Raw genomic sequence first — 24,210 nt, forward strand, 5'->3', positions numbered from 1 at the left:
TGCCATCGAACTTCACTAATTCCCACTATATCTAACTTTAACCTATCCATTTCCCTTTTTAAGTTTTTTAACCTACCTGCCCGATTAAGGGATCTGACGTTCCACGCTCCGATCCGCAGAACGCCAGTTTTCTTTCTCCTGAACACTTGTACTTCACCCTAATGACAGGGAGTCAAAATTCATGCAATCTGAACACGAACTGGAGCCCACACACACGTTTTGCTTGGAACATAAAAATCTAGAGATGCACTTTCGTCCTCCTGGCCACGGACACTTGTGTGATGGCTCTGAAGCAAAAATAAAGGTGGGGTTGAGTACTATGTTCGTAAAACCTGCCACGTTAATTTACGTGTGTGGAATGGACGGTGGCTATTTCATCGGCACTGACTGAACTAGTCGTCACAGAGAAGTGAAACATGCGAACGTAGATGTATTCAGGCAAGTAGCTTTTGAGAATGACACACTTACACGTATTTACATGTCGAATAATCCCCTTATGAAACGTATCAAATACATAAACGTGAAACTATGGTATTTTCTATGAGAATAGTGGTCAATACCATAATTTTACACGACATTTCAAAAGGGAAAACTGAACTGCAATCACCCGCAGAGTCTGAAACGGCGGTCGGCCGTAATACACAATCTAAAGTCCATCATATATACTAATATGGTATCTGTTCTTTCGGACATGTCCGAAAGAACAGATACCATCGGTGACGATGCAGCTCGTTAGAATGAAATTACAATGAAATGAACACCCTTAGCTGCTTACAGGCATTGACATACGTCAACGGGGACAGATGAAAGTGTGTGCCCCGAGCGGGACTCGAACCCGGGATCTCCTGCTTACATGGCAGACGCTCTATCCATCTGAGCCACCGAGGACACACAGGATAGCGCGACTGCAGGGATTTATCTCTGGCACGCCTCCCGCGAAATGGGCGGGGGCACTACGAATGTAGTGCGGGACAATACGTTGAGAATGTGGGTTTCGCGGGAGGCGTGCCGGAGATAAATCCCTGCAGCCGCGCTATCTTCTGTGTCCTCGGTGGCTCAGATGGATAGAGCGTCTGCCATGTAAGCTGGAGATCCCGGGTTCGAGTCTCGTTCGGAGCACACATTTTCATCTGTCCCCGTTGACGTATGTCAACGCCTGTAAGCAGCTAAGGCTGTTCATTTCATTGTAAAGTCCATCAGCACGTTGCTCAATGTGAGGTAGACTACAGTTATGTGATTCACGCCCCACGTCAGCCGCAGCCGACTGTGGTTGTAGTACAGAACAGCACCCCACCTGTCATCAGTTAGGAGGAAGACATCTAAACAGTGTACTGATAACAGTGAATTTTGCTTTGAAAATCTTGACTATCCGTTGAATTATCACACTGAGGAGTACCCACATTTTTTTCAACCATTCAGACGGAACGCGTAATAGCACCCCAGAGTTCGACTAGAAGGAACGGTAATGGTATAGAGCCAGTGTCAGTAATCCAGGTCAAGCAACACGAAAAAGGACAGCAACCACGAATTTGCCATCTAAGGGCTCCCAACTCCCCATGTATTCCACGTTGCATATATGACATCAGACGTCTCCATGGTTCAAATGGCTCTGAGCACTATGGGACTTAACATCTGAGGTCATCAGTCGCCTAGAACTTAGTACTACTTAAACCTAACTAACCTAAGGACATCACACACATCCATGCCCGAGGCAGGATTCGAACCAGCGACCGTAACGGTCGCGCGGTTCCAGACTGTAGCGCCTAGAACCATTCTGCCACTCCGGCCGGCCCAGATGTGTCCATAGGATTTGCAAATGAAGACAGTTGATAGGCATACATAAAATCGTTCAATGTATATCGAATAAGACTTGGCAAAATTGTCCACTGAATTATTATGTTAAGTCGTACCCATATCTGTTACAGATGAATTATCATGTTAAGTTGTTCCCATGTCTGTTACAGATGTTAAATCACAACAACTCGGAAACTGAGAGTTCCACACATTTTAGGCGAATGATAGTGATGGTATTATAACGTCCTTTACGTTTTCAGAAAAACCGAGTCTTCCATCCGCTTCTCTTGTATAATATGACGCCAAAGAATGACTCGACTCTAACCACTCTCCCTGTCGGGAAGTCTCGGTATTTGTTCCCGCATCAGTCAGTCAGTCGTAGGATTTGTATCTGTCACTTACCATTTCCTCTTTTTGAGTCAACATTTTCCTGACTGGTCTGACGTGGCCCACCACGAATTCCTCTCCTGTGCCAACCTTTTCATCTCAGAGCAACACTTAGAACCTACTTTCTCAATTATTTGCTGGACGTATTTCGATCTCTGATTGCCCTTACAGCTTTTACCCTCTACAGCTCCCTCTAGTACCACGGAAGTTATTCCCTAATGTCTTAACAAGTGTCTTATCATCCTCCTCCTTCTTCTTGTCAGTGTTTTCCGTATATTCCTTTCTTCGTCGATTCTGCAGAGGACCTCCTCATTCCTTATCTTATCGGCCTCCCTTATTTTCGACATTCTTCTGTAGCACCACATCTCAAATGCTTCGATTTTCTTCTGTTGCGGTTTTCCCACAGTCCATGTTTCAGTACCATACAATGCTGTGCTCCAAACGTACATTCTCAGGAAATTCTTCTGCAAATTAAGGCCTATTTTTTACAGTAGCACACCTCTCGTGGCCAAGAATGCCCTTTTTGCCAGGTTTAGTCTGCTTTTTATGTCCTCCTTGCCACGTCTGTCTTCGGTTATCTTGCTGCCTATATAGCAGAATTCCTTGACTTTGTCTACTTCATGATCCCCAGTTCTGATGTTAATTTTCTCGCAGTTCTCGTTTCTGCTACTTCTCACTACTTTTGTCTTACTTTAGTTTAGTTTCAATCCATATTCTGTACCCATTAGACTGTTCATTCCATGAACAGATATCGTAATTCTTCTTCACTTTCTCTGACGACAGCGATGTCATCAGCGAATCTTATAATTGATATTCTTTCATCCTGAATTTTAATCTCGCACTTGAATCATTCATTTATTTCGATCATTGCTTCTTCACTATATAGATTGAACAGTAGAGGCGAAAGACTACATCCTTGTGTTACACCCTTTTCAATCCGAGCTCTTCGTTCTTGGTCGCCTCTTGGCTCTTGTACATATTGAGTCTTACCCCTCTCTCCCTATAGCTTAAAGCTATTTTTCTCAGAATTTCGAGCATCTTACACCATTTTACATTGTTGAACGCTTTTTGCAGGTCGACAGATCCTATGAACGTGTCTTGATTTTTCTTAAGTTTTGCGTCTGTTTGCAATCGCAAAATTAGAAATGCCTCTCTGTTGCCTTTACCTGTCCTAAAGTCAAACTGATCGTCATCTAAAACATACTCAATTTTCTTTTCCACTCTTCTGTATATTAATCTTGCAGGTAACTTGGATGATTAGCTGACTGTACGAGAATTCCCGCACTTTTCCTCTCTTCCTATCTTCGGACCTGTGTGGATAATGTTTTTCTTAAAGTCAGATGGTATACCTCGAGTCTCATACCTCCTACACACCAACGTGAATAGTCGTTTTGTTACTACTTCCACCAATAATTTTAGAAATTCCGATGACACTAATGCTGGCTCCCCTATCTCTTCCCTCTCGACTCCTGTTTCTTCTTCTATCACATCGTCAGGCAAATCCTCCCCCTCCTATAGACATTCAGTGTGTTCTTTCCATCTATCCGCTTTCTCCACTGCATTTAACAGTGGAATATCCATTGCACTCTCAGTGTTACCGCCCTGGCTTTTAATTTCACCGACGGTTATTTAACTTTCCTGTATGCTAGTCACTTATTTCCGTTTCGACTTATTCATATTTTTCATGCAATCATTTCGCCTAAGTTTCCCTGGCCTTCCTATTTATTTCGTTCCGAAGTGACTTGTATTTCTGAATGTCCTGAACACTTTTGTTCTTCCTTCTTTCTCCAATCATCTGAAATGTTTCCTCTGTCGCATATGGCTTCTTCGCAGTTATCTTCTTTGTACCTACGTTTTTCTTTCCAGGTTCTGTGATTTCCCATTTTAGAGATGTCCATTCCTCTTCAAATGAGCTGCTTACTGGGCTATTCATTATCGCAGTATCTATAACCTCAGAGAAATTCAAGAGTATGTCTTGAATCCTTAATATTCCTGTGTCCTACTTCTTTGCACATTGTTTCTTCTTGACTAGAATTTTAAACTTCAGCATACTCTTCATCATTACTAAATTGTGACCGAGTCTGTATGCTCCTGGGAACGCCTTACAACCCAATATCTGATTTCGGTATCTCTTCCTGACCATGAAGTAATCTAAATAATATCTTCACGTACCTACCAGCTTTTTCCAAGTATATCTCCTCCTCTTGTGATTCTTGAACAGAATATTACTTCAGAACTCAGTCTTTTTCCTCTCTCATTCCTAGTTCCACTCCAATAGTCTACCGTAACCGTTTCTTCTACTCCTATCCCTACAACAGCATTCAAATCTCCCATGACTATTAATTTTTAATCCCCCTTTCCATACTGAATTAACCGTTCAGTATCCTCATATACTTGCTCTATCTCTTCATCTCATGCTTGCGATGTTGGTATGTAAGCCTGAAAGATTGTTGTCGGTGTTGGTTTGCTGTAGATTCTAATGAGAACAACACTATCACTGAAATGTCCACAGTGATACATTCCCTGCCTGATCACAACGAACCCTACTCTCATTGTACTATTTTCTGCAGCTGTTGATGTTACCCTATATTCATCTGACCAGATATCTTCATGCTCTTTCCATTTCATGTCAGTGATTCCCACTATATCTTGATTGAGCGATAGCATTACCCTTTTCGTATTTCCCTTCTTCCCTATCGTATTACAACTTCTGACATTCTACGCCCCAACCTGTAGAACTTTATCCATTCGTTGGTTATTCAATCTCTTTCTCATGATCACCATCCCCCTTCGCAGTTCCCTCTCGGAGATTCGGGAATCTTTTGGGAATGCAGAGAAGAGATCATCGTGACACTTTTTCAATTACAGGCCGCATGTCCTCTGGATACACATTACGTGTCTTTAATGCTGTAGTTTCCATTCCCTTCTGCATCCTCATGTTGTTGGTTAATACCGTTTCTTCGGCCTCTTAGAGGCATTTTCCACCCCAAGTTGGGATGTGCCTTAAAGGCAGAATGAGGGCGACCCCTTCTTTGGTTGCAATTGCTGATTATTTTTATTCAAAATTTGAACAGCGGCAGGTTTTGAATCTGGAACCGAGAGCGCTCTGATTATTTGTCAAAGAATCTATGGCTAGAACATGGGTAATGTACTTTGTGATACTCTTAATATTTGTTTGTTTAGACGCAAACACTGTAGATATAAGTCGTAGCCTGATTGCTATCTCTTTCTTCGTTCAGGCATTTCATACATTCAGTAGATTGACCAAAGAGTCATAAACACTGTTGGAGTCTATGAAATCGAGTTCCATATAGTCTACACATGAGTTAACTACATAGCAAAAGATTTTAAATGCTGTTATATCACCAGTTTTAATAACTCAGCAAACTTCCCCAGCTTCTAGACCCACAATGTTGTCTTCTCATAAACCAGTGGACAGGCTGCAGAACACTGGTACCCAATCTACATCTTCACATTGCACACATGACATCAGACATCTCGATAGGATTTGAGAATGGAGACCAGCTGTCTCCACGCAAACAGAAAATCGTTGAATATACGTCGAATACACTCGAATCCACTGAATTATCAGGTTAATGTGTTCCCATTTCTGGTAGAGTTTCGAAACCTATATAGCAATCCGTATTGCAAAGTACAAGTCGCATAGATTCATTCCATTTGAATGCTTGAAAGTTACTTGACAGAGAACAGTTAATGTAGAGAGGCACGTAATCGTCCTCTCATTGTTCAATTTGCTAGTGGAGTAGGAAAGGGAATGACCAGCAGCGATATAAGATGTGCTCAACAGTTAGGTGTATGAAAGTTTGCAAAGTGTATGTAGTCACTTTTCCTAGGTGTGGGGCTCAGCAGAAGTAGCATCACAGTCTTTAACACCACACGCATCACATCTCAGCACATGCACCCCAAACAAAACATTACAACACACCCCAAACACAAATACCACATCATACCACAAGACACACCACACATGATATCACACCACACACAATACACGAGCAACACAACACTCACCAAACACCACAGATGACTACAGACAACACAGCACAGAGCACAATACACACCACAGATGACAAAACACACACATCACACCCACCATAAACCACACGTTACCCACCTAACACACCTCATACAGCACACTCAATGCTCACCACACATACTACATATCACACACCACCCACACATCGCACCTCTTATTTCTGATTAATTTTAAGGGTGCTTGTACAAGAAAATGTGATTTAATAGTTCATGTAGGCGTGAGGATCATGTATACCATCGATTGTAGTAGTGGTAGTAGTAGTAGTAGTAGTAGTTGCAGGTTCAACAGATTCAAACAGTAGGTCGCTTGGCAACTTTGGATCGCTACCAGCTCTCAATGATTCTTAACTGAATGTTACACAGTGACCTACACATTCTGTTGATGGGTGAGAGTATTATTTTCATTGTACATATGGCTTGGTATGATGGAAATTTGACATCAGTGTAGATGGAAACCCACCTAAGAACAGTGAAAATATACATCAATAATGAGAATACTATATAGTGCACTCACTTTCAGAAGCCTGATGCATGTCACCAAAACTATGTACAGATATTATGGAATTCTCTTAAGAAACTTTGTAGAGCTCATCCACCAGAAAACTGAGGAAGTAGTCTCTGCTGTAAATTCACGTTTATTCACATGTTACATTCCAATACAGTAAACCTCTGAGCAGGGTAACATTATTTCTATGATGTTGCCCTACAGGTACTAACCTGGACAGTACTGTCACACATTACTCATGTATATTCAACAATTTTTGTATGCATATCAACTGTCTCAATTTACAAAACATAAGTAAACATCTGATGTCATGTGTGCAGGACGGAACACATGGAGAGATGGGAGCCCATAGATGCGAAATTCAGTTACCTGGTTGCTGTCATGGCCCATGTTGGCTCTCCTGGAATACTGGCGCAGCCTCTATACCATTCTCTTAGCTTCTACTCGAACTTTTTGGGGCTATTGTGCATTCTCTCTGAAGACTGAAAAAATATGCGTACACCTTTATGTGATAATTCAACGGATATTCACAGTTTTCAACGCAAAATTTAATATTTTCGGTACAATATTCGTTGTAGCAAGCATCCAGCCACTGTCCATTTCACACACAGAAATTTTTGTGGTGAGTTTTACAAGCATATTACCTCGACCTACTTCTTTTGGCTTCAGAGCCACCATACAAATGTCCTTTGCCAGGAGGAAGAACGTGGCATGTCTAGATTTTTATGGTTTCAGGCAGAACGTATGTGTGAGTTGTAGGTTTCTTCAGATTTTATTAATTTTCACTCCCCGTTTCCAGCAGCTTGACCCAAAGTCTCCAACCTGTTTCCAAAGTCTTCCCATGATTTCTTCTTAATTGCAGCATCCAAGAAGAAATCTTGGGAAGACTTTGGAAACAGGTTGGAGACTTTGGGTCAAGCTGCTGGAAAACCATTCTGGAGTGTAATTAGCAGTCTTCGAAAGGGAGGTAAGAAGGAAATGACAAGTATTTTGGACAGGTCAGGAAAACTGCTGGTGAATCCTATGGGCAGATGGAGGGAATATTTTGAAGAGTTGCTCAATGTAGGTGAAACTACGATCAGTAATGTTTCAGATTTCGATGTACAATGGGATGATGATGGAAATAGGATCACATTTGAGGAAGTGGAGAAAATGGTCAGTAGATTGCAGTTCAATCAAGCAGCTGGGGTGGATGAAATTAAGTCGGAACTCATCAAATACAGTGGAAAGTTAGGTCTTAAATGGCTACACAGGATAATTGAAATGGCCTGGGAGTCGGGACAGGTTCCATCAGACTGGACAAAAGCAGTAATCACACCAATCTTTCAACATGGAAACAGAAAAGATTGTAACAACTACAGAGGTATCTCTTTAATCAGCATTGTGGGTAAAATCTTCTCAGGTATTGTTGAAAGGAAAGTGCGAATATTAGCTGAGGACCAATTGGACGAAAGTCAGTGTGGGTTTAGGCCTCTTAGAGGTTGTCAGGACCAGATCTTTAGCTTACTGCAAATAATGGAGAAGTTTTATGAGTGGAACAGGGAATTGTATCTATGCTTTATAGATCTAGAAAAGGCATATGACCGGGTTCCTAGGAGGAAGTTATTGTCTGTTCTACGAGATTATGGAATAGGAGGCAAACTTTTGCAAGCAATTAAAAGTCTTTACCTGGATAGTCAGGCAGCAGTTAGAGTTGACAGTAAATTGAGTTCATGGTTCAGAGTAGTTTCAGGGGTGAGACAAGGCTGCAACCTGTCTCCAATGTTGTTCATATTTTTATGGATCATATGTTGAAAACAATAGACTGGCTGTGTGAGATTAAGATATGTGAACACAAAATAAGCAGTCTTGCACATGCGGACGACTTAGTTGTCATGGCAGATCCAATTGAAAGTTTGCAAAGTAATATTTCAGAGCTAGATCAGAAATGTAAGGACTATGGTATGAAGATTAGCATCTCCAAAACGAAAGTAATGTCAGTGGGAAAAAGATATAAACGGATTGAGTGCCAAATAGGAGGAACAAAGTTAGAACAGGTGGACGGTTTCAAGTACTTAGGATGCATATTCTCACAGGATGGCAACATAGTGAAAGAACTGGAAGCGAGGTGTAGCAAAGCTAATATAGTGAGTGCTCAGCTACGATCTACTCTCTTCTGCAAGAAGGAAGTCAGTACCAAGACTAAGTTCAATCTTTCGACCAACTTTGTTGTATGGGAGCGAAATCTGGGTGGATTCAGGTTACCTTATCAATAAGGCTGAGGTTACGGATATGAAAGTAGCTAGGATGACTGCAGGTATTAGTAAAATGGTTCAAATGGCTCTGAGCACTATGGGACTCAACTGCTGTGGTCATAAGTCCCCTAGAACTTAGAACTACTTAAACCTAACTAACCTAAGGACAGCACACAACACCCAGCCATCACGAGGCAGAGAAAATCCCTGACCCCGCCGGGAATCGAACCCGGGAACCCGGGCGTCGGAAGCGAGAACGCAGGTATTAGTAGATGGGAACAATGGCAGGAGGGTGTCCACAATGAGGAAATCAAAGAAAAACTGGGAATGAACTCTATAGATGTAGCAGTCAGGGCGAACAGGCTTAGATGGTGGGGTCATGTTACACGCATGGGAGAAGCAAGGTTAGCCAAGAGACTCATGGGTTCAGCAGTAGAGGGTAGGAGGAGTCGGGGCAGACCAAGGAGAAGGTACCTGGATTCGGTTAAGAATGATTTTGAAGTAATAGGCTTAACATCAGAAGAGGCACCAATGTTAGCACTGAACAGGGGATCATGGAGGAATTTTATAAGGGGGACTATGCTTCAGACTGAACGCTGAAAGGCATAATCAGTCTTAAATGATGATGATGATGATGATGATGATGATCACTCCCCATCATTTGTGTGAAGTACAAATGTGCCTCCTACATTGTTATAGCTTTGTGTCGGTTAACTCAGGACATGCCGGTTGCGGTTGTAGTTTTGATAATTGGAACCTCTACACTCCATTTCGCACTAGGTTATGGAATCGGTACTACGCATGTGGTGTCCCTCTGCACGGAGCTGTCGTCGACGGATGGTGAGCTGACTGCCGGCTGCCAGACATTTAATGGAATTTAATAATGTGTGTGAAATCTTATGGGACTTAACTGCTAAGGTCATCAGTCCCTAAGCTTACACACTACTTAACTCAAAGTATCCTAAGGACAAACACACGCACACCCATGCCCGAGGGAGGACTCGAACCTCCGCCGGGACCAGCCGCACGCCTTACATTTAGGAGATGACAGTGGTGCGTGGTGGCTTCGCTGTTAGTGGGCTACCACAGACTGAGCAGTGGTGGCCTTCGCGACTGGTCTGGCGATTACGTCCTTCACGACCGCAGAAACGGAGTTCCCACTGGCAAGGTGTCTAAATAAAGACGCAAGTGTTCCTTCTACACAGCATACAGTTTGGGCTTTAACTTAGGGGAATAAGTCGGGGCAGCGGTGAAGGGGCATATGTAGAAGGTAGAAGGCACGCTTCAAATGATCGCAGTAGTTTATGGTTACTAGTTGTGTTACTTAAAAGTTTCCCAGTGTGTGGTAATGGATAGCTGTTTTGACCATTTGGTCTGGATATTTAATGACCACTTCCCGTTTTTAAGGTGTGTGAGCATGTCGTTTGTCTCGTATGTTGTTTCGCCCTTTTTACTACATTGTGTGTGCTTTTGTAGTATTCAGTTGTGACTTTGTTGCCATTGAAGTTATGCAGTGTAATGAATGGCTTCATCTGGCACTTTTGCTTTAAGTGTATGGTTTTGACTCTAGTTCATTAGTAACTGGGAGGGGTTCAGTGTTGAGTTTCACTGTATGAAGTGCCTTTTGGGAGCACAATTTGGTTTTACAGTGGTGTTCCACTATCAACGTGTAGTTAAGGTGTTCAGAGCTTTAGTATATGAATTATGCATTCCGTTTAATATCTAATCTTTTCACATCTTTGGTGTGACGTCACGTGTGATGGACTGCTGTTTAACTTGCTGTTAAAATTGTTTGTCAATATTTTATAAACTTTTAGTCTTCAGTTATCCATTTTAAAGTTTATCTGTGTTAATATTTGCTGTAAAGGAAACTTATTAGTGGATTTTCATTAAAGCCTTTCTTCGTGTGTTATTGACTCGAGTGGTCTATTATTCGTGAGTGGGCTTACGTCGATCGTCCAGTCCTCACGCCTCAGTAGTGTATTTACATTTTGCAGCGTGCAGTTGGAGCTGTAGCGGGTATAAAGCTAAGTACTGAATAAGTTATTTGCGCACTGTTATACAGTTATTAAATCTAATAGTTTTCATCGGTGTTTCGTGCTGTTTGTGGCGAAATAACAATTTATTAAACTTTTGGAAACGTTCGCTCGCTGTGTTTTTTAGAGTTTTCTGCGCGTTGAAGTCGTTTAGTAAATTTCGTGCTTTAGTTTCCAGCTGAGGTTTCTTATTGTTTCATTTCAGTAATATTTTCATTCAGTGTTTTAACTTCTTCGAGTGTTCCAGTAGTAGCTTGAATTTTTGGTTTTAGCTAATAATTTTCTGTAATTTTGTTGGTATTGGTATTAGCTGTGAGTAGTAGTATTAATACAAGCAGTTGCCTTCTTAGTAGACAGAGAATTTCGAGACCGCTATTGTTAGTTCTATAAATAGCTTTATTGGCGTAAATTAAGTTAGGTAGCGTTGTTGTTGTTGTTGTGGTCTTCAGTCCTGAGACTGGTTTGATGCAGCTCTCCATGCTACTCTACACTGTGCAAGCTTTTTCATCTCCCAGTACCTACTGCAACCTACATCCTTCTGAATCTGCTTAGTGTATTCATCTCTTGGCGTCCCTCTACGATTTTTACCTTCCACACTGCCCTCCAATCCTAAATTGGTGATCCCTTGATGCCTCAGAACATGTCCTACCAACCGATCCCTTCTTCTGGTCAAGTTGTGCCACAAACTTCTCTTCTCCCCAATCCTATTCAATACTTCCTCATTAGTTATGTGATCTACCCATCTAATCTTCAGCATTCTTCTGTAGCACCACATTTCGAAAGCTTCTATTCTCTTCTTGTCCAAACTATTTATCGTCCATGTTTCACTTCCATACATGGCTACACTCCATACGAATACTTTCAGAAATGACTTCCTGACACTTAAATCAATACTGGATGTTAACAAATTTCTCTTCTTCAGAAACGCTTTCCTTGCCATTGCCAGCTTACATTTTATATCCTCTCTACTTCGACCATCATCAGTTATTTTGCTCCCCAAATAGCAAAACTCCTTTACTACTTTAAGTGCCTCATTTCCTAATCTAATTCCCTCAGCATCACCCGACTTAATTAGACTACATTCCATTACTCTTGTTTTGCTTTTGTTGATGTTCATCTTATATCCTCCTTTCAAGACACTGTCCATTCCATTCAACTGCTCTTCCAAGTCCTTTGCTGTCTCTGACAGAATTACAATGTCATCGGCGAACCTCAAAGTTTTTATTTCTTCTCCATGAATTTTAATACCTAATCCGAATTTTTCTTTTGTTTCCTTTACTGCTTGCTCAATATACAGATTGAACAACATCGGGGAGAGGCTACAACCCTGTCTTACTCCCTTCCCAACCACTGCTTCCCTTTCATGTCCCTCGACTCTTATAACTGCCATCTGGTTTCTGTACAAATTGTAAATAGCCTTTCGCTCCCTGTATTTTACCCCTGTCACCTTTAGAATTTGAAAGAGAGTATTCCAGTCAACATTGACAAAAGCTTTCTCTAAGTCTACAAATGCTAGAAACGTAGGTTTGCCTTTCCTTAATCTTTCTTCTAAGATAAGTCGTAAGGTCAGTATTGCCTCACGTGTTCCCGTGTTTCTACGGAATCCAAACTGATCTTCCCCGAGGTTGGCTTCTACTAGTTTTTCCATTCGTCTGTAAAGAATTCGTGTTAGTATTTTGCAGCTGTGACTTATTAAGCTGATAGTTCGGTAATTTTCACATCTGTCAACACCTGCTTTCTTTTGGATTGGAATTATTATATTCTTCTTGAAGTCTGAGGGTATTTCGCCTGTTTCATACATCTTGCTCACCAGATGGTAGAGTTTTGTCAGGACTGGCTCTCCCACGTTCCAATGGAATATTGTCTACTCCGGGGGCCTTGCTTCGACTCAGGTCTTTCAGTGCTCTGTCAAACTCTTCACGCAGTATCATATCTCCCATTTCATCTTCATCTACATCCTCTTCCATTTCCATAATATTGTCCTCAAGTACATCGCCCTTGTATAGACCCTCTATATACTCCTTCCACCTTTCTGCTTTCCCTTCTTTGCTTAGAACTGGGTTTCCATCTGAGCTCTTGATATTCATACAAGTCGTTCTCTTATCTCCAAAGGTCTCTTTAATTTTCCTGTAGGCGGTATCTATCTTACCCCTAGTGAGATAGGCCTCTACATCCGTACATTTGTCCTCTAGCCATCCCTGCTTAGCCATTTTGCACTTCCTGTCGATCTCATTTTTAAGACGTTCGTATTCCTTTTTGCCTGTTTCACTTACTGCATTTTTATATTTTCTCCTTTCATCAATTAAATTCAATATTTCTTCTGTTACCCAAGGATTTCTACTAGCCCTCGTCTTTTTACCTATTTGATCCTCTGCTGCCTTCACTACTTCATCCCTCAAAGCTACCGATTCTTCTTCTACTGTATTTATTTCCCCCATTCCTGTCAATTGCTCCCTTATGCTCTCCCTGAATCTCTGTACAACCTCTGGTTCTTTTAGTTTATCCAGGTCCCATCTCCTTAAATTCCCACCTTTTTGCAGTTTCTTCAGTTTTAATCTACAGGTCATAACCAATAGATTGTGGTCAGAGTCCACATCTGCCCCTGGAAATGTCTTACAATTTAAAATCTGGTTCCTAAATCTCTGTCTTACCATTATATAATCTATCTGATACCTTTTAGTATCTCCAGGGTTCTTCCATGTATACAACCTTCTTTCATGATTCTTAAACCAAGTGTTAGTTATGATTATGTTGTGCTCTGTGCAAAATTCGACCAGGCGGCTTCCTCTTTCATTTCTGTCCCCCAATCCATATTCACCTACTATGTTTCCTTCTCTCCCTTTTCCTACACTCGAATTCCAGTCACCCATGACTATTAAATTTTCGTCTCCTTTCACAATCTGAATAATTTCTTTTATTTCATCATACATTTCTTCAATTTCTTCGTCATCTGCAGAGGTAATTGGCATATAAACTTGTACTACTGTAGTAGGCATGGGCTTCGTATCTATCTTGGCCACAATAATGCGTTCACTATGCTGTTTGTAGTAGCTTACCCGCATTCCTATTTTCCTATTCATTATTAAACCTACTCCTGCATTACCCCTATTTGATTTTGTGTTTATAACCCTGTAGTCACCTGACCAGAAGTGTTGTTCCTCCTGCCACCGAACTTCACTAATTCCCACTATATCTAACTTCAACCTATCCATTTCCCTTTTTAAATTTTCTAACCTACCTGCCCGATTAAGGGATCTAACATTCCACGCTCCGATCCGTAGAATGCCAGTTTTCTTTCTCCTGATAACGACATCCTCTTGAGTAGGCCCCGCCCGGAGATCCGAATGGGGGACTATTTTACCTCCGGAATATTTTACCCAAGAGGACGCCATCATCATGTAATCATACAGTAAAGCTGCATGCCCTCGGGAAAAATTACGGCTGTAGTTTCCCCTTGCTTTCAGCCGTTCGCAGTACCAGCACAGCAAGGCCGTTTTGGTTATTGTTACAAGGCCAGATCAGTCAATCATCCAGACTGTTGCCCTTGCAACTACTGAAAAGGCTGCTGCCCCTCTTCAGGAACCACACGTTTGTCTGGCCTCTCAACACATACCCCTCCGTTGTGGTTGCACCTACGGTACGGCTATCTGTATCGCTGAGGCACGCAAGCCTCCCCACCAATGGCAAGGTCCATGGTTCATGGGGGGCGTGTATAGTTTTTTTTTCAGTGACTGTAAAATTTTACCATGAATAAGAAGTGTGTGCTCTGTCGAAGGTTTGTGAGTAGTGGGTTACGGTGTGGGCGTTGTTCGAAGTATTTTCATTGGGGGGAACGCAGTGGGCTTCCTGGTAATGCAGAGTCCGTAGTAGAAGTAAGTTGCTCGAACAGTCCACGGGTGTACTGCTGGTGCATAGTCTGCAACGGGCACAATATTTCGGCGATCAGACATGTCGCCATCGTCCGGTGCGCTGACGAACATACACTCCTGGAAATGGAAAAAAGAACACATTGACACCGGTGCGTCAGACCCACCATACCTGCTCCGGACACTGCGAGAGGGCTGTACAAGCAATGATCACACGCACGGCACAGCGGACACACCAGGAACCGCGATGTTGGCCGTCGAATCACGCTAGCTGCGCAGCATTTGTGCACCGCCGCCGTCAGTGTCAGCCAGTTTGCCGTGGCATACGGAGCTCCATCGCAGTCTTTAACACTGGTAGCATGCCGCGACAGCGTGGACGTGAACCGTATGTGCAGTTGACGGACTTTGAGCGAGGGCGTATAGTGGGCATGAGGGAGGCCGAGTGGACGTACCGCCGAATTGCTCAACACGTGGGGCGTGAGGTCTCCACAGTACATCGATGTTGTCGCCAGTGGTCGGCGGAAGGTGCACGTGCCCGTCGACCTGGGACCGGACCGCAGCGACGCACGGATGCACGCCACGACCGTAGGATCCTACGCAGTGCCGTAGGGGACCGCACCGCCACTTCCCAGCAAATTAGGGACACTGTTGCTCCTGGGGTATCGGCGAGGACCATTCGCAACCGTCTCCATGAAGCTGGGCTACGGTCCCGCACACCGTTAGGCCGTCTTCCGCTCACGCCCCAACATCGTACAGCCCGCCTCCACTGGTGTCGCGACAGGCGTGAATGGAGGGACGAATGGAGACGTGTCGTCTTCAGCGATGAGAGTCGCTTCTGCCTTGGTGCCAATGATGGTCGTATGCGTGTTTGGCGCCGTGCAGGTGAGCGCCACAATCAGGACTGCATACGACCGAGGCACACAGGGCCAACACCCGGCATCATGGTGTGGGGAGCCATCTCCTACACTGGCCGTACACCACTGGTGATCGTCGAGGGGACACTGAATAGTGCACGGTACATCCAAACCGTCATCGAACCCATCGTTCTACCATTCCTAGACCGGCAAGGGAACTTGCTGTTCCAACAGGACAATGCACGTCCGCATGTATCCCGTGCCACCCAACGTGCTCTAGAAGGTGTAAGTCAACTACCCTGGCCAGCAAGATCTCCGGATCTGTCCCCCATTGAGCATGTTTGGGACTGGATGAAGCGTCGTCTCACGCGGTCTGCACGTCCAGCACGAACGCTGGTCCAACTGAGGCGCCAGGTGGAAATGGCATGGCAAGCCGTTCCACAGGACTACATCCAGCATCTCTACGATCGTCTCCATGGGGGAATAGCAGCCGGCATTGCTGCGAAAGGTGGATATACACTGTACTAGTGCCAACATTGTGCATGCTCTGTTGCCTGTGTCTATTTGCCTGTGGTTCTGTCAGTGTGATCATGTGATGTATCTGACCCCAGGAATGTGTCAATAAAGTTTCCCCTTCCTGGGACAATGAATTCACGGTGTTCTTATTTCAATTTCCAGGAGTGTAGTTGTGCCCGGTGGACACTATGAACCAGCAGTACACCCGAGCAAGAAATACTCCGGGAGAAACTGAAGAATCATAGAAATAAGTTGATAGAGGAGCAGCAGCGTAAGATCTGTGCCCTTCATGTACAGTTACAACATGCAAAGGAGGAACTAGATAGGTTGAGCAGGGTGAAGGGTGGTGGGGAATTGGAACTGGCAGTTGGCAAGAAGGCAGCTAGGAGAAGGAGGTATTCAGACAGTTATACTTTGCGTATATGCAATAGATTTGACCAACTGTCAAAGTAGAATGGAGAGGAGCCTCTTGTAGCTGTAGATATAGGGAACGTACAGCAGTCCTCAGCAGTTAGGAGGCCTAGGTCAGTTGCAAAGTCTAACAGAGAAAGGAAGGTTCTGCCTCTAGGTAGTTCCCATGGTAGGGGTGTGGGCCAGCAGTTGCAGGAAGTGTTGGGGAGTGAGTACCAGGTCACCAGCAGTGTGAAGCCTAGTGCAGGACTGGCTCAAGTGACTGGCAGCGTGGGAGAGCTGTGTAGGAATTTTACAGAGAAGGATCAGGTACTGATAGTGGGTGGAGCAGGGAACAGTCTTCATAATGAGAGGGAATATGATGTAGGTGGTCATCTGGTAAAGAGAGCTACTCAAACTGGTGGCACTAATTTGCATTTCGTACAACTGTTTCAGCATTATGATCAGCCTCATCTTAATGTGGCTGTTAGGGGTGTTAACAAAGGTCTGGAGAAGATGCTGTTGGCGTAGGGTATGGGTCACATTTCAGAGGTGCCGCTGGAGTCTATCAGTAGACCAGGTTTCACAAGGCATCACCTGCACCTCAATAGGTATGGGAAAGGGAGGCTGGCAAGGCTTATGGGTGACAGTGTAGTGGGTGGTGGTGGGATCACGCATGGAAAAATTGCTGTAGTAGTTGGTGTTAGAGCTGCACCTTTTTTAGATTGAAGTCAGCTGATAGGTATACCTGCTTAAAGGAAGTCCCTCCAACTAAGGGCTCACCTTCAGAGGATGTCATCTTTCCAAGTAGAGAAGGAATTAGTATATTTCATCAAAATATGAGGTATTAGAGATAAAGTTAGTGGGCTGCTTATAGATGTTGACTCTGAAATTATTGGTATATCAGAGCACCACTTAAATAATTTTAAAATTCAGGGGCTCCCTTTATCAGGTTACAGATTAGCTGGCTGTTTTTCACGGAGATCCTTGTAGGGTGGGGGAGTGGCTATGTGTGTAAAAAACAGTATTCCATTTGAGTTCATGCACATATCACAGCACTGCACTGAACAGATATTTGAATGTTGTACAGGGGCAGTTGAATTTAGTGAAACTAAACATCTAATTGGTGTTGTTTATAGGTCCACTAACTGTGACTTCAGAGCATTTCTGCTCAAGCTAGAGTGGGGTCTTTGTTCACTTTATAGGAAGTACCATAAATTAGTTATGTGTGGTGACTTCAGTATAAATTTTATATATGATAGTGCAAGAAAAAGGATGTTAGTAGATCTCCTAAATTCATATGATCTGATGCAGAATGTGGTTTTTTTTTCAGCTAGGGTGCAAGGTAACAGTAGCACAGCCATAGACAATATTTTTATACATTCTTCATTACTGGATGGGCATTTCGTTAGTAAGAGCGTGAATGGCCTTTCAGACCATGATGCACAAATTTTAACACTAAAAGGCTTTTGTACTCAAAGAAATGTCACATATAATTACAAACAATGTACGAAAGTTAAGACAACAGCAACAGAGTTTTTTAAACCTTGTCAAGGAACAAGAGTGGCAGGACTTTTATAGTGCTGATAACAAGATAATAAGTATAATGTTTTCCTTAACACATTTCTCATGCCCTTTGAGATCTGCTTTCCTTTAGAACATTCTAAATGGGGTACTAGCAGTAATAGGGAGCCCGGGTGGCTGACTAGTGGGATAAGGATATCATGTAGAGCAAAGTGGGAACTATATCAAAATGTTAGAAGTAGTCACAATCAAACTACAAACAGTATTGTAAGGTGCTTAAAATGTTATTAGGAAGGCAAAGAGCATGTGGTATTCAAGTAGAATAGCTAATTCACAGAATAAAATTAAAATCATATGGTCAGTTCTGAAGGAAGTGTCTGGTCAGCAGCACAAGGTCGATGATATAAAGTCAGTTCGTAGTAAAAATATTTCTGTTAGTGATAATTCAGATATATGTACAGTATTTAACAATCATTTTCCGAGCATTGCTGGTGAATTAAATAAAATTTAGTTTCTACAGGGAATCATATAACCCTCTTGACAAATGCCTTTCTGAGACTGATGTCTGAAATACTCCTCTGTGATACAGACAAGGGGGAGATTGAGTCAATAATTAAATCACTTAAGACTAAGGGCTCTCATGAATATAACAGAGTGCTTAGCAGAATATTAAAATACTATGATGCACATGTTAGCCCTGTATTTAGCCATATTTGTAATTTTTCGTTTAGAAATGGTCAGTTTCCTGAACGATTAAAGTATTCGGTAGTAAAGCCGCTTTATAAGAATGAAGAAAGGGGTAATGTAAACAATTTTACCTATTTCTGTGCCATCAGTGTTTGCTAAATTTATTGAAAAGGCTGAGTATGTAAGAATAATTCATCATTTTATGTCACATGATTTGCTGTCAAATGTACAGTTCAGCTTTAGAAGTTATTTAACAATTGAAAATGCTATATCCTCTTTTGTCTATGAGGAACTGGATGGGTTAAACTAAAGGTTTCGAACGATAGGCGTATTTTTTGATGTAACTAAGTCATTTGATTGTGTTGATCACAAAATATTGCTCCAGATTTGGACCATTAGGGAATATGGGGAGTATGTCACAACTGGTTCACCTCTTACTTTATCAACAGACAGCAGAAGGTCATAATTTTCAATGTTGAGAATGTCTGTGATGTGGGATCTAAGTGGGGTATTGTCAAGTGGGGGGAGGGGAGGTACCCCAGGGATCAGTGTTGGGGCCACTCCTGTTCCTTATTTATATAAATGATATGCCCCCTAATATTATGGGTAACTCTAAAATTTTTCTGTTTGGTGATGACAGTGGCTTGGTAGTAAAAGATGTGATGTGCAACAGTGGCTCAGTTTCAAATAGTGCAGTTCATGACCTAAGTTCATGGCTTGTAGAAAATAAACTAACTCTAAATCACAGTAAGACTCAGTTTTTCAGTTTCTAAAACACAATACAACAAAAACTGACGTTTTAATTTCGCAGAAAGGGCATGTGATTAGTGAAACTGAACAGTTCAAATTTCTTGGTATTCAGCTAGATAGTAAACGGTCATGGAAAGCCCACAAACAGGATCGTGTTGAAAGACTTAATGCTGCCATTTTTACTATTCGAATGGTATCTGGAGTGAGTGATTGTTCGGCACGAAAATTAGTCTACTTTGCTTATTTTCATCCGCTTATGTTGCCTGGTATTATATTTTGGGGTAAAACTCTTCCCATTCTAAAAGGATATTTTTTGCTCTGAAACTGGTGGTTTGGGCAATAGGTGGTGTCAGTTCATGAACTTCTTGTCGCCCCCTGTTCATGAGTCTTGGTATTTTAACACTGGCCTCTCAATATACATATTCCTTACTGTCATTTCTTGTTAACAATATTAGCTTATTCCCAAGAATATGCAGCTTTCACTCGGTTAATACTCGGAAGAAATCAAACCTGCATTGTGATCGGAATCTCTTAACTCTTGTGCAGAAAGGTGTGCAGTATATTGCTTGCATCTATTTTCGATAAGCTACCGCCAGAATTCAATTCTTACCAGTAATCCACGACCTTTCATATCGAAACTGGAGAGTTTCCTCATGGGTCAATCTTTCTATTCCGTCGAGGAGTTCCTTGAAAAATTAAGCTGATAATTATTGTATTGTTGATTGCATTTACCTAAACTTATAGCTTTACTTATTTAGGGTTCATAAACATTTTATTTTTATCTGTTATTACTATTATGTTGTAATTTCATGTACTGACAAGTTCCATAACCTTGGAGATTTGCTCTTCAATTTGGTCCTATGGAACTTAATGTGTAAATAAAATAAAATAAATTACCCCATGTAGATTGCGATTTGGTATGGGACAGATGGCACCACCTTTTTTCCCAGGACATGAAAGGATGTGCTCAGCATTTGTCAGTTTTGTGTAAGTCATTGTCTGAGATCCCCTTCTTCAGATTTCATTGTCTTGTATGTTAATACATATGTCTCTCATGGTTCATTCTATTGGATTTCCATATGGAAGTTTCTACACTCATGGTCCTCTGTGTGTATATTTATTCATATATCTGTTGGTGTTTCTGACTGACTTCTACTAGGCTATTTTGTAGGCTACTGCTATATACTGTAGAAAGAGGGGATTTGCAACATGAAATGGTCTTCGGTAATTGTTCATAGATATGTATTGTGTATGTTACTTTTGACCCTATTGGTACATAATTGATGGTGGATGGTACTAATATTGGCCACATTGTTTTATGTCCATTATATTTCCTGGAATTACTAGAAACATTAGTAACGTGTTTCGTTGTTATTCTAGAGATAGTGCATATTTATGGCATTTTACTTGCACAAGTTACACATTTTCTATGTTAGTATGTTCGTGGGCCTTTGGGATATGACTGGGTTGCTGTCTACTTATATCAGTGGAGCATCTGTTTATAGTTTTTGTGACTTCAACGTTATTTTCATACTAAGTTTTAGACTGTGATTTACATTATTTATGTACTGGAGGTCGTTAGAGCATATATGGTATTAATTCAGTGTTGTTAAATTATACAATCACGTTTGTTCATTAATTTTTTGTTTGTTTTCAGGTTATTAGGTTGTTTCGTTCTCTTATCGTACATCCTGTATTCATAGGTTTCCTGCTTACCTGATATAAATGGCTTCGGTTGCTTTGCCGGTATAATTCATTGTATGCTTGGGCTCCCCTCTGGTAAATTAATTATTGAAAAAAAGGAAAAAAATTTAAGCAGTATAAATTAGATGTTGAACTGTGTTTTGTGTGAGTACTGTTAGTGTTTTTATATTATATAATTTCATTATACGATTTATTCCTTTTTAGTCACAAAATGTGATTTTTGTTCCTGTACTCACATTATACTTTACTTTCATGCAGTGTGTTTCCATATACAGGAGTCTGAAGATAACACTCTTTCATGTCGAAACTTGTAGCATGTTTTGAATAAGCGACCTTTGAATTATAATACAAGTGTGGTTTCAATTTTCATTTTTCAAGTACAAGTTTATTTCATTCAGGTAGTTCTTTTACACACCTTAATATTTTCACAAACGTCAGTCTACACTACTGTGTAACAAACTTATATCAGACTCTGTGGTGTTTAATGTTATCAATAAATTTCAACAATAACAAACTATTCTCACATATTGCAATCTTTTCATTTCTTATGTAGATTACTTAATCAAAATCCCAAACTTCACACAGAAATTATTTTTCTCTATCTGTTAATTTCTAACTTAACATCAAAACACACTTCAGAAGAGCTGATATGTCATGCGGCTGCTTGCTTTTCCATCTGCTTAGTTAATCTATTAACTATTTCTCTGTATAACATTTACTGTGATGGTCAATGGGCGATATATGATGCACATACAGGTCACAAGGTTGACAAAAAAATTCTTTCATTTCTGTGTCACAAATTGAGAATCTAATACCAGTGCTCTTTTACAGAGGAGTTTCGTTTATATGTGGTTGACGCAGATAAATAATCGTAACATCTGTTTCTTACTGTTACAGGCTAATTCTGAACCTGAAAGACATTGTCATCGAAAATATATTGGACTATGTAGTGTTCAATGCCTCTTACGTACCTGTTGGATTCAGATTAATTGTAGCTATAGACTTTCCTGATATCACATTAAATGCAAAATACGACATGGATGGGTGGCTGGGAGGTGGACTTCTCTACTTGTTCGGTAATGGAGATATTAAGTAAGTATGTTATTCAGTACAAACATTCAATAATCACTTAATATTACATTTCAGTATTTCCAGTAGTTGTGTAAGATGACTCCTATAGGAATTGTCTCTTAATGCCTAATCAGCCATTCTGGGCAGTTATCCACTCTTGAAGGATATAGCTCCCTCTCATCACGCCCATCTTCATCTTGCTACTTTTGTAATACTGCACGTAGCAGAGGTAATCCATGTGTATTATCCACCCTCAGGACAAGTGGAAGGTCACTTTGTTTCTGGGACTTAAATAATTAAAAAGTACCTTAACACTGATCACCTTTAGTCCAATAGCTCATTACCCTTACGATTACTGTACATGCATAATTTGATTTCCTTGATGTTTTCCATTCTTTGCATTTTACATTACATAAACACTCGCCATGCAGTCTGTGAAGCGATCTCTGGGATGAGCACAAGCTAATAAAACAGAATGGTTTTTCATGAAAAATCATGGTATCATAGTGTTAAGATTAATGTTACTAGTTGTTACCTGTGGCTGCATTCGCATATCAGTAGAGTTGTCATACTGAGTGATGGTGAGTAGATAAGCTGTTGTACATGCAATAATATCAGCTGCCACCACGTGTCTGCCTGCTCTGGTAAACACAGTTAGTGATCTACGCCCCTCCACCTCCGACTACGCTCGACTGCCCCAATGCACAACACTGCTGCAACTGCAGAATCGCTGCCGAGCTATTTCCAGATCAAGTTTCATCGAAATTGGTTCATCAGTTTAGTCGTAAAAACCTAACAGATAGAGTTGCTTCGCACTTAATAATATTAGTAGTGAATTGTGGATTAAACACGCTGAGGATTGTATAAACATAGTATTCACTACGTTGAATCGTATTATGTAGAATATTCAATCAATAAAAGTATTTTCACAAATGATTCAGTTCAGTTTCCGCAACAGCCTTTGTTCCATAACTGCTAGTGCTGCAAGTTTCACACGAGTACATCTCCGATGTTTGTAGGATAGGAGACGAGGTACTGGCTGAAGTGAAAGTTTGAGGACGGGTCGTGAGTCATGTTTGGATAGCTCAGTTGGTAGAGCACTTCCCCGCAAAAGGTGAAGGTCCAGAGAGTCCCGGTCCAGCACACAGTTTTACTGTGACGGGAAGTTTCAAACCGGGGTGCACTCCCTTGCAGAGTGAAAATTTCGTTCTGGCAGTAAGAACAATTATTAAAACTGAATCTGATTTCACTAGCAACCAGGAACACTAAATAAAATCTAGGTGTCAAAAAGTAATTGTAAATTCTTCTCAGCTATCACAATATTTCAATGATTCTGCATTTCAAACGAAATCAGTGAAATTTGAAGAAAAAATGTGTTGAATATTATAAGTTGAAAGCAAAAATATGAAATCCATTGCTAAGCCAGAAATGAAAGGCTGTAAGGTGGGAGGACACACAGAATACATTAACGAACATTAGTTGGGACCATACACATACGTAGCCACTTTACTAAAATTTTGAACAGACATTTTACTTGGCAAACATTGGTTGGTTTGAGAAGGGGCATAGCCCGAAACCAATCACCGACTAAACAAACATCCATTTTAGCTGCAAATCTGCCTGTCTTTCTTTGCCTCATAAAGAAATAAACTTGAAGATAATATTGTAAAATGGAAAGACGAGTGGACAAAGACGAGATGGGGCAAGAATAATTAGACTTGGCTCTGAAGACCTAAGTCAAAGAAAAGCACCTGATGTAGGTGACATTCGCTCACAAGTATTAACAGACTTTTGAGAACCAACCATGACAAAACTGTCCTACCTCGTATGTGATAT

General features: G+C 41.4%; 1 long non-coding RNA gene across 1 annotated transcript in view; it reads left to right on the forward strand.

The window, feature by feature from the left end:
- The window catches only part of LOC126458561 (uncharacterized), a 72,047-nt gene extending 49,710 nt beyond the window's left edge, over positions 1-22,337 (forward strand). Inside the window, exon 3 of the long non-coding RNA XR_007585660.1 lies at positions 22,201-22,337. This is a non-coding gene — a long non-coding RNA (uncharacterized LOC126458561). The remainder of the gene's footprint in view (positions 1-22,200) is intronic.
- Positions 22,338-24,210: the final 1,873 nt, after the last annotated feature.

The sequence above is a fragment of the Schistocerca serialis genome, chromosome 2, assembly GCF_023864345.2.
Source record: "Schistocerca serialis cubense isolate TAMUIC-IGC-003099 chromosome 2, iqSchSeri2.2, whole genome shotgun sequence".
NCBI lineage: Eukaryota > Metazoa > Arthropoda > Insecta > Orthoptera > Acrididae > Schistocerca > Schistocerca serialis.